Source organism: Lygodium microphyllum, chromosome 2 (genome assembly GCF_053477565.2).
Source record: "Lygodium microphyllum isolate KBCC chromosome 2, Lygodium_microphyllum_v1.1.10, whole genome shotgun sequence".
NCBI lineage: Eukaryota > Viridiplantae > Streptophyta > Polypodiopsida > Schizaeales > Lygodiaceae > Lygodium > Lygodium microphyllum.
Genome location: NC_141136.1, coordinates 99,493,908 through 99,505,082, shown reverse-complemented (window position 1 = coordinate 99,505,082; position 11,175 = coordinate 99,493,908).

The following is an 11,175-nucleotide window of genomic DNA, read 5'->3' as shown; positions in this document are numbered from 1 at the left end:
CATGAGGGTGGGGATAGGATGGAGGGGTGCTTTGCCTTTTCCTTCCGAAACTACGGGGGGCGCGGGTTCTGGTGCCTACATGCTGGAGCTAGGCCCTTCTTCCCTTGGCTAGTTCCAGGCTTTTGGGTCATCCGCCCTACATTGCTGCTCGACGGATCGACGTGTAGCCTCGGCCAAGTCCTCCTCCTCCTCTCTTCTTAACTTCTCTTCCTCCTCTGCGACTCTTCTTTTCCTTTCCGTTTGAGCCTTTTTTAATTCTTCCTCTAGTTTCTCTTTTTCCTCCTACTCTTCTCTTCTTCTCCTTTCAGCCTCTTGCTTTGATGCCTTTTTAGCCTGCCTGACTTTCTCTGTTGTTTCTTCTTCTTCCTATTTCCTCTTCCTTTCTCTCTCCTCGGCCTCCCTAAGGGATTGTCTTTTCGCTTTCTCCAAGTCTTCCTTCTCCTTCATGCGGCCTTCATCCTGTTACTTTTTCTTTTGCGTTGCTTTTTTCTTGGTCTCCTTGACGTGCTTTTTGCTTTTCTGTTCTTCCCCTTCTTCCTCGGTCTCCGTCCTATCACTGGACCTCTCTTGGTGTTGATGAGGAGGTGATCTGTCAGGTGTTTCCCCCTTCCCCTCTTCTGCTTCCTTCACGGCCTCTTGGATAAGTGCCATTAAGATGCCCCCGTAGGTGATGAACGAGGCTTTGGAGGAGGCACTCTTCCTTTCTGCGGCCTTCGACACTAGGGATTCTCCCCCTGCTAGCATGCTTCCTAAGGCTAGCGCTCAAGCTGCCTGGTCGATGGTCTTGCGCACGTAGTCATTTCAGTCGACTTCATGCAGGGTATGGGCCGCCACATTTTCTAGTATTGGTACGCTGATCCGGTGCATCAACGCATTGTAGCCCTAGCTGGAAAAGAGCGCATGTATAAATTTTGCCTATAACCTGGTCTCTGCATTGGGGATGTCTTGGATACTGATGCCGTCATTTGTTAACACGTCCTCCTTTCTCATCCCCAGCATGGCGTATACATCCCTCTTCTGCTTCTTTTCCACCTTTGGTTCCAGTCCCAGTGCCTTCTCCACCAAGGCCGAGGTTAGACGAACCAATACTTGCTTAGCATTCTGTCCTCTTTCCACTGTGACAGTGCCGCATTCGTTGTCGGGGTTGTAGGACCTGAGAAATTCCACACAGCTCGTGTGGTCGGGTTCTTGTGCGAAACTTTTTAGGTACTTCTTGAAGTTGCAGCTTTCCACGACTCTCCTGGCCGCCTCTTCTTTGGCCACTAATTCTTCTAAATTGTGAATATTTTGGAATTTCAATTGATTGTAGGTGCGGCTCTCCAAGTTGATACTGTACCGCGTTCTCTCCTCTTTCGTGAATGGGAGTCGATGGGCTCGGTCTTGCTGCAACATTTTTTGTTCCTGTCATAATCCGTAATTTTCATTAGTGCTTGCGACATAATAATTTGCTGAAAAGGAAAAACTCTATGCTTTTGAATGAATTCATTAAGATCTAATGCAGATTCCCCTTTTCAGACTTGACTTTTTTCCGTTTACTTCAAAGTTTTCATGCCCTTTTCCTACCCCATCCATTTTCCACAATGTATGTCTATGTGCTTCACTGACTTTGATTTGATTTACTGATTCTAATTTGATTCACCTTACCCCCTCCCCTTCCAGCTTGAGAAGAATCCTTCCTAGGATTTAGGGTTAGAAGGTGAAGGGTGTTCTGCATGGAGGTGTAGGGGTTACTTGTGAAGGAGCCAAGTATAGAAATCGGGATTGTATTCCAATTGGGCTTCACGGTCTAGGTCAGAGGGTTTAATCCCCACTTGGGTGATGTATGTGAGAACATTGGTTAGGAAGTCATCAGAGTTGACTCGGCTAGCAATGTCTAACTCTTCCTCAGTCAACAAGCAGTCGAGGTAGGGGTGCTCTTTGATGTGTTCTTCTATCAGACAGCCCCGAAGAGTGGTTAACACTCGATATGAGGTTGGCGCGACGTATGTGGGGTTGTACTCTGTTGTTTTGATAGTGCGGCGTTGCTCAGCATTGGTCATTATTCGGCATCCTTCAACTTCCCATTGCAACCTAAGAGTGTACCGATGTCTTAGGAACTGGGATTTCGTCTCAGCAAGTCTTGACAGCTCTGCCACTTCTTGGTCAGTGATGGCAGAAGTGGTTCGTTGATCATACGACGTGATGAGGCGTTGTTTGATTGCTTGCTCTTTGGAGATCTCACTGCTGAGCAATTTAGCAGCGGAGGTAGCGGCTTTTGCAAATGCAAATTCAAACGTTTCCCGAGAACAAGGCATCATTTGAACTTTGGTTGAAAAGGATTCGTCCAATAGGCCTAAGTCGAGGCGATCGTAGCTCATAACGAGCGACACAAAAGTGGCGTCCAGTCGCTTAATGCAATCCATCACGTCATCCCCTGTTTCTTCAACTAAATCAGCCGCTAGTGAGAGAAAGGATTTCCTCTCGTAAGAGGGTCTAAGGCCTACGGGTGGTTGGGGTTGGGTAGGACTTGAGCCTTTGGCGACGAGAAGTTGCGAGGATGAGTGTTCTTGAGTTTGCGATTGGGTCGCTAGGACGAAGGCTGGGTTAGCAGTAGCCTCGAGTGATGGCCTGCTGCTTTCAGGAGGGATTTGGAAAGTCGGATCGACGGTGGTGGGTGATGACTCTTGTGACAACGATTGTTGCTTGGGTCGATAGGCGTGGGCGACTCTCTTGGGTTCGCACGTGGATGAGCTTGATGGTTGTGGGTCAGGGAAGCTCTACAGCTTGTGGTTTTGAGGCTCTACGGTTTTTGGGATGATCAAGCTTGAGACTGGCGAACAAGTGGTGCCTCTGGCCGTGTGGGCCTTAGGTATCCATAGCCAAGCATTGCCCTCATAGTAGCCTTGTGCATGCAAGAGGGCCTTGGGGACCCATCTTTGACTGATTACACGTCTATTCCTGTAACTGCGTTTGGGCCTCCTAGGTTTAGAGTTTCTGGTATTATGAGGGTAGGAGCATCGACTCCTAGGCAACTGTTGCAGCTGCTTAGGCATCCATTGAAGGCGAGGATGCGGGGCCTTAGCTTTCGCTGCTATGGGTTGCGGTCTATGAAACTCGGGGAGTGGTGGCCACACACTATCCACCTCCTTAGACTTGCCTACGGATGTTTCTATCGGTGGCTTTGTGGGCCGTGATGAGGTTGCGCAGCCCTTGCTGAAAGCTGTAAAAATGAGAACGTTGCCTATTGCAAGATGGATGTGCTGTGACGCGTAGTCAACATTGCAGTGGGTCTGCTTTTTGAAGATTCGCCCCAGCAGTGACTCTGTGCCTGCGTTTGTAGCATTTAGCAACACGTAAAAAATCATTGGAACAGTCTCAAACTCAATAGAAACGGTTGCTTTGCACTTGCCGAGTAGTGCGTAGGAATGGGCCCCATATGGGCTTAATTTGGCCATGGTGGGTCGAAGTTGTGGTTTGCCAAGTTGAGTCCAATGATCGTGGGTTAAGCCTATTCCTTCACCATTTAGGGTCTCAAGTTCAACATTGCCTATTTGGCTGATCGCACGAACTTTGAAAGGTCCAAGGCCCCTAAATTTCATTTTTTGCTTATGCCCCTTAACTAAGTAGAGGAGCACTAAGTCACCCTGTTCGAACTCGCGCTGCTTGACGTGCTGGTCAAACCAGCTTTTGCATTGGGCTTTCTCACAGATCAGTGCATGGGTGGCTAGAAGACGAGTCTCCGAGAGGCGTTCAAGCTCAACTAGGCGTTATGTCCATGCCTCATTTCCTTCCCATCGTTCTCAAAGCGCTATTCTCAGGCTAGGAACAAAGAAATCTAATGGTAGAATTGCTTTTGTTCCATATGTCAGCCTAAAGGGGGTTTGACCGATAGCCGTTTTATAAGCTGTTCGGTAAGCCCATAGAGCTTCCATCAACTTGTTGTCCCAGTCGCTGCATGAAGTAGAGACAACCTTGGTTAGGATATTGACAAGAATCTTATTCATTGATTCAGCCTGGCCGTTTTCCTGAGGGTAGTATGGTGAGGATTTGCGATGGATGATGAGGAGGGTGGATAGGAGATGCGGGATCACTTCATTGATGAAGTGCGTGCCTTGGTCATTGACCAGTTCGATGGGGTAGCCGAATCGTGAAATCGCCTGCTCCCATAAGAACTTAGCCATCGTTCTGGCATCGTTTTTTCATGTTGCTCACGCTTCTGCCCATTTAGTGAGGTAATCCGTGGCCACAATGATGTACTTGGCCTGCAAATACTGTGCTACAGGACTGATGAGTCCAATGAAATCAATTCCCCATTTTTAGAAGGGTTGTCGAGCAATAACTAGGGTTAATTCCATTTGATCCTTGCGAATTGGGACCTTTGTCTGGCTGGTACTTGTCACGGTGCTTGACAAATCGTGCTGTGTTGCGGAAAAGTGTGGGCCACCACAGTTGAGACTGCAACACTTTTCGTGCTATCGTGTCTCCGCTGAAGTGCTCTCCGGCAATGCCGCCGTGCGTTTCTGAGAGCACATCATGCATCTCATATTCACACATGCATCTGCGCAATAATCCATCTTGCCCTAGCCTATAGAGTTGTCCTACAATCAGCTGATAGGGGTGGATCTTAAGGATTAATCACCTAAGTCGGGCTTTTTCTATCGGTCGGTTAGGCAGTCCGTGCTCAAGCACTTGGACTATGTCATCTACCCAATATGGTGTTAGATCAGCCTTAAATAGATCTTTCTTGGCTGAAAAGGGTAAACAGATGGGCGTCGGGCAGTTCATCAACAACACCTTGTCCAACGGCTTCTCCGGTGGGAATGTGTGACATGTGATCAGCCATGTAATGCTATTTCCCCTTCCATACCACCATGGAGAAGTCGAACTCTAAAAGCAGAAGGAGCCATCGAGCTATGCGTCCTATAGCGCAAGGTTTGTTTACTAGATAGAGCAAGGCTTGATGGTCCACAAAGAAGGTAAAGGGCGTGGCCAAAAGATAATGCCGAAATTTCTTCACTGCGAATGCCATGGCTAATCCCTCTCTTTCCATCGTCGAGTAATTCATTTCCATCTCAGTGAGTTGCCTGCTAGCAAAGCTCACTAGATAGTCTAAATTGTGTTCGCCAGGTGGCACAACACTGCCCCCATGGCAAACTTAGAAGCATCGATATGCACGTGGAAGGTAATGGTCCAGTCTGGGGCTCGTAGGATTGGTGCTATGGTTAGAGCCTTCTTCAATTCTTCGTATGCCCGTTGGCATGCTTCAGTCCATTCGAAGACAATAAGCAACTTGTACAAGGGTCTGGAGATCAATGCATAATTCAGTACAAACCGCCGATAGTATCCCGTATGGCCTAGGAAGCATTGAACTCCCTTGTAGTTGTTTGGGGGTGGAAGGTCAACAATGACCCTGACCTTCGAGAAGCCAGTGGCAATGTTGTTCTTCGACACCAAATGCCCTAGGATGCATCCATGCTTCACCCAAAACTAGCACTTTAAGGGGTTCAAGGAGAGACGATATAAGCGACAGCGCTCGAAGACTGCTTGGAGTTTGTCTAAGTGTTCGATCCAGGTCGAGTGGACACAGAGGTCATCGACAAAGACTTCTAACTCCTTGTGAAGCATGTCCTTAAAGATGGTGCACATGAGTCGTTGGAAAGTGGCAGGGGCATTAGTCAACCCGAAGGACATGACTATGTAAGCAAAGATGCCCCACTCAGTGGCGAAGGCAATCTTATGCCTATCCGCAGGATGCACTTGCACCTGGTTGTACCTTGAGAATCCATCCAAAAAATTGTAGGCTTCCTTGCCTGCCACTCTCTCAAGCATGTACTCAGTGTACGGCAACGGATGAAAGGTGAGAAGGATCGAAGCTTGCACGCGAGCTATGGCGGGAGAGCAAGAGCAAGAAAGAGAGAGACAAGAAATGGGAACTCCAACAGTTACAATGTGTGACCGGGCCTTCCTTTATTCAAACTGTCACTAAAAGAATAAAGAATAAAGTGACGTGACGGGCACTCGCCACCTGCAGTGTGCAGTGGCGGGTACTGTCAGTGTAGTAATACACGGGGCGGCACGGCGGAGGCGCCTTTACCCCCAACAACCTCCCACTTAAAGGCGAATCTGCCCTAGTGAGAGAGAAAAGAAAAAGAAAAGACAGTACAAATGTACATAGGTACAAGGGATGAGGAAAGGTGACATCTCATCCAACGCCCATCAACCTCCTGAGGAAGGCAAAGTGCTCAGTAGTGAGGCTCTTCGTGAGCAAATCTGCAGGATTCTCGTCAGTGGAGATCTTGACAAGGTCAACAGACCTATCCTCCACGACACCACGTATGAAGTGATACCTCACCTCAATGTGCTTCGTCTTCGCATGGAAGACCGGATTCTTAGCCAACTGAATGGCACTCATAGAATCCGAATGCAGTGTAGGTGTAGCATCAATCCCAAGGTCAGCAACTAGACGGCCTAACCATATGGCCTCCTTGCAAGCCTCAGTGGCTGCAACATACTCGGCCTCAGTGGTAGACAAAGCCGTACACTTCTGAACCCTGGACATCCAAGAGATAGCCCCTCCAGCATAGGTGAATACATAGCCAGAAGTGGACTTCCTACTATCTGCATGTCCTGCATAATCGGAGTCAGTGTATCCCACGACCCCTGTATCCTGGCTGCCATAGCAAATACACATATCTGCTGTGCCCTTCAGGTACCTCATGATACCCTTCACGGCATCCCAATGTCTGCTGCCAGGTGTAGCCATATAGCGTGCCACAACACCAACTGCATGTGCAATATCTGGACGAGTGGCTATCATGGCATACATCAAACTGCCCACGGCTGATGCATAAGGGATCTTGGCCATCTCGGCCCTCTGCTCATCTGTCTGCGGACAATCGGCCTGTGATACCTTCACATAAGAAGGTAATGGACAGCCAATAGGCTTTACGTCCTGCATGCGGAAGCGCTCAAGGACTTTATGAATGTACTCCCGCTGTGAGAGATACAAAAGTCCCTGATGCCTATCGCGCTTAATGCGCATCCCAAGTATATGTGAGGCCTGTCCCAAATCCTTCATCTCAAAGCTCTTCTTCAGCTGAGATTTAAGAGCATCTAGCTCATCATGAGCTTTCCCTACTATCAGCATATCATCAACATAGAGTACCAAGATAAGCAAACTGCCATCACGGGCTTTCTTCGTGTAAAGACACGGATCCATAGCACTCCTGCTGTAGCCCTGTAACTGCATAAAGGCATCAAACTTATGATACCATTCCCTAGGTGCCTGCTTCAAGCCATACAAGCTCTTCTTCAACTTGCACACTAGGTGCTCCCTGCCAGGTTCTACAAAGCCCTTAGGCTGATCCATATAGATCTCATCATGCAAGTCCCCATGTAGAAAAGCCGTCTTGACATCCATCTGATATAGATCTAAGTCAAGCTGTGCAACCAAAGCCAAGACTAAGCGCAGGGTGGTCATCTTAACCACAGGAGAGAAGACCTCATCAAAGTCCACACCATGTTCCTGCTTAAAACCCTTTGCTACCAATCTAGCCTTGTATGCCGGCTTGGGGTGTCCAGGGGTACTTTTCAGCTTGTACACCCACTTGCATGGCAAAGCCTTCTTGCCCTTAGGCAAGGCAACCAAATCCCAAGTCTCATTCTTATGCAAGGAGTCTATCTCAGACTGCATAGCCCTCTCCCAGGAGTGACTGTCACCCCTGCGCATAGCCTCATCATAAGTGAAAGGCTCTCCTGCATCTGTAACCAAAACATAATGCATAGAGGGCTGAAATCTGTCAGGTGGACGTCTATCTCTAGCAGACCGTCTCACCGCAGGCTCTGCTGCCTGTCTAACTACCTGTCCAACATCCTGGCCCTGTGGAGGAACTGCTGCAGGCTGTACGACTGGCTGTGCTGGAGCTTTAGGCTCCTCCTGAAAGATCACTCTGCGGATCTCAACCACCTTCTCAGGCTGCCTGTGCATCTTGTCTTCATGGAAGACGACATCATGGCTGCGTACTATTTTCCGCGCCTGCGGATCCCATAGGCGATAGCCCATCTCTCCTGACTCACCATAGCCAAGGAATATGCATTTAATGCTCTTTGGATCCAATTTACTCCTCTTGTCCTTGGGCACATGGCAGAATGCCTCACATCCAAAGACACGGAGATGTGCATAAGAGGGTGGCTTACCAGCCCAAACTTCCTCTGCAACCTGGAAATCCAATCCACTGGAAGGCGATCGGTTTATGACATGCATTGACGTACTAACTGCCTCAGCCCAAAAACTCGGGGGTAGGCCTACATGGCTAAGCATAGAGCGCACACGCTCCTGAATAGTCCTGTTCATGCGCTCAGCCAAACCATTCTGGGGTGGGGTGTAAGGGGCGGTCAACTGACGCTTAATACCCCTGTCATCACAAAACTGCTCAAAAGCATGCGAGACATATTCTCCCCCATTATCTGTCCTAAGGCATTTCAGCCTATACCCAGTCTGGTTCTCAACAAGAGCAAGCCATCTCTGAAAAACTGCCAAGACATCGGACTTCTGCTTTATGGGATAAGCCCACACTTTCCTAGAAAAATCATCAATGAAGGTAACGAAGTACTTCGCACCACCCATAGACATGCAAGGCATAGGCCCACAAACATCGGAATGCACCAATGCCAAGGGCTCACTCATGCGTGGCCTACCCGATTTCTTATGCATAGACCTATTCTGCTTACCATAAAGACAATGATCACACGAGTCAAAACATGCATAATCCAAAGGCGGAAGATACTGCAAACCAGATAACATTTTCATTCCTTTCAAAGACATATGCCCCAAACGGGCATGCCAAAGTGATACATGTGGGATAGAGCCCACTGCCAAAACATGGTCTACAGAAGACCCAGATACAACAAGAGGATAGAGGCTACCAGCCTTGGCGCCTCTAGCAAGCACAAGTCTGCCTTTGGTAATCTTCCAGGTAGAATCCCCAAAACAGACATGAAATCCTGCATCATCCAACTGTCCTGCAGACATAAGACTACGCATAAGCGCAGGTACATGACGTACATCCCTGAGCAAAAAGGAACTGCCAGTGGAAAACTGCAACTGAATATCTCCACAGCCCACAATATCAAGAGACCTGTCATCTCCAAGTCTGACTGATCCAGACACAGTACCGTAAGAGTGAAACCACTCACGGTAAGGCGTCACATGGAAGGACGCACCTGAATCCAATAACCAGCACTGTGCATACATACTAGGTGTCTCAGTCAAGTGTGAAGCATCAGAAGAACTAGCTGCAAGTATAAACTCATCACCACCATCGGACTCTTCAGTCTGCGTGACATTAATTTCCTCAATCTTGACGTTGGACTTCGCAGGTACTATGCTGCGATCAGAGGACTTCTCCTGCACTTTATCTTTCCCCTTATCCTTGCACTTCTCATTGCGCAACTCATGACACTATGGTCTAATATGGCCCTTTTTCCCACAATGATGACAAGTGACATTTGCATTGCGTCCACGCGACTTACTACGCGACTTGCCACCACGAGATTTAGACCGACCCTTCTGCGAGTCACGGCCTCGGCCATTACCACGGTCATACCTGTCATTCCTGCCTCTAACTGTCAAAGCATGACTACCACGAGAGGCATCCAAGTTTTTGCGATTCACCTCTTCCTGAAGAAGAGCACTCTCAACATCTGCCAATTTTAGAGTAGCACTAGAGGCACAAAGGGCAGTGCGGAATACATCCCATGACTCATTCAGAGTTCCAAGCAAGAAAAGAGGAGTTACTTCCTCTCCAAAGGTGATATCCTGCGAAGTCAGGTTCTTCAGTATAGCATGGAACTGGCTCAAGTGAGCAGACATAGTCGCATTATCCTTCATGCGCAGATCCATAAGCTGCTTCAACCAGTACATCTGACTCGCCGGACTTTTCTTATCATAAAGATTCTTGATCTTATTCCATAGATCCCATGCACTCTGTGCTTCCTCAAATACATTATAATGTACCTGTTCAGTGAGAGACAATACAATCGTGGACTTGCATAGCTCATACAGTTCAAGCCAGTCGTCATTGTCCATAGTTTCAGGCTGCTCCCCACTCAACCGAAGTGGCTTAATCTGAGATTTCTGCACCAAAACCTGCCATATTTGACTCTTCCAGTAAGAGTAGTTGGTACCATCCAACTTTGTAATGTTAAAGATGGCACTATCATGCGAAGATGACGCCATTATGCAGGCTGGAAATGCCCAAACAGTCCAAAACTGCTTGCTGTTTTACTGCAGAAACTGCCCAAAAATGACCAAAACGGGGTCCAAAGGGCGAGCAAAGTGTGCCAAAAGTGGCTGCCCACTTAGTACTAGGTGCGGTACACCAAATCAGGATATTTTAGCATGAAAAGTACACCTCAGTCCACCAATAACTGCTTGCTGTAATAAATTGCAGGTATGCAGTCTAGAGAGCAAACTGTCCCAAAATAGGATCCAATGTCAAGCAAACAATGCTAGGTCCAAAGCCGGCATGAAATGGACATAAGCAAGGCCAATGACAGTGAAAAGAACATGAGCTCAACACCAAGCATGTCAAAATAACATCTGCCAGTGAAAGGCACACCCCCAGACACTCTAGGCAAAGTGTTCCTGTAACTGCCAAAACCTGACACAAATAGGTATCTGCTCAAAGAGAAAGATCCAAATATGAGACTCAGCTCATAAGCATCCTGTGAACCAAGAGTACATCAATGCATATCCATAAAGATCGGAGTATGATCCCAAAGTCTCAATGTGTATGTAGCTGCTCAAGACATAAACTGCTCCAAATACATATAAGTGCTCCAATAGCATGCAACTGTCAAAGGTCAAGAAAGCATGTAAAATGCTCCCACTGGCACAAAAGGCGTACAAAGCGAGCTCAGAAGCTCAAACAACCCAAGAGAAAGCACCAGTGATAAGTGACCCTGTCAATGCATCAAGCGCATCCGAGAGAGCATGACATACATGAAGTACCGGTCGTATTAACCATGAAGCAATACATAAGCCCAAATAAGCTCTCGGTCAACTCAATGACATCCAAATAGCAACCAAGATCAGTGATCAAGTAAGCCGGGAATGCTCAAATACATCCAAATCCAAGCTCCAAATGTCGGTATGGCATACACGAACCAAATAGCATATGTCACGAACCAAAGCAT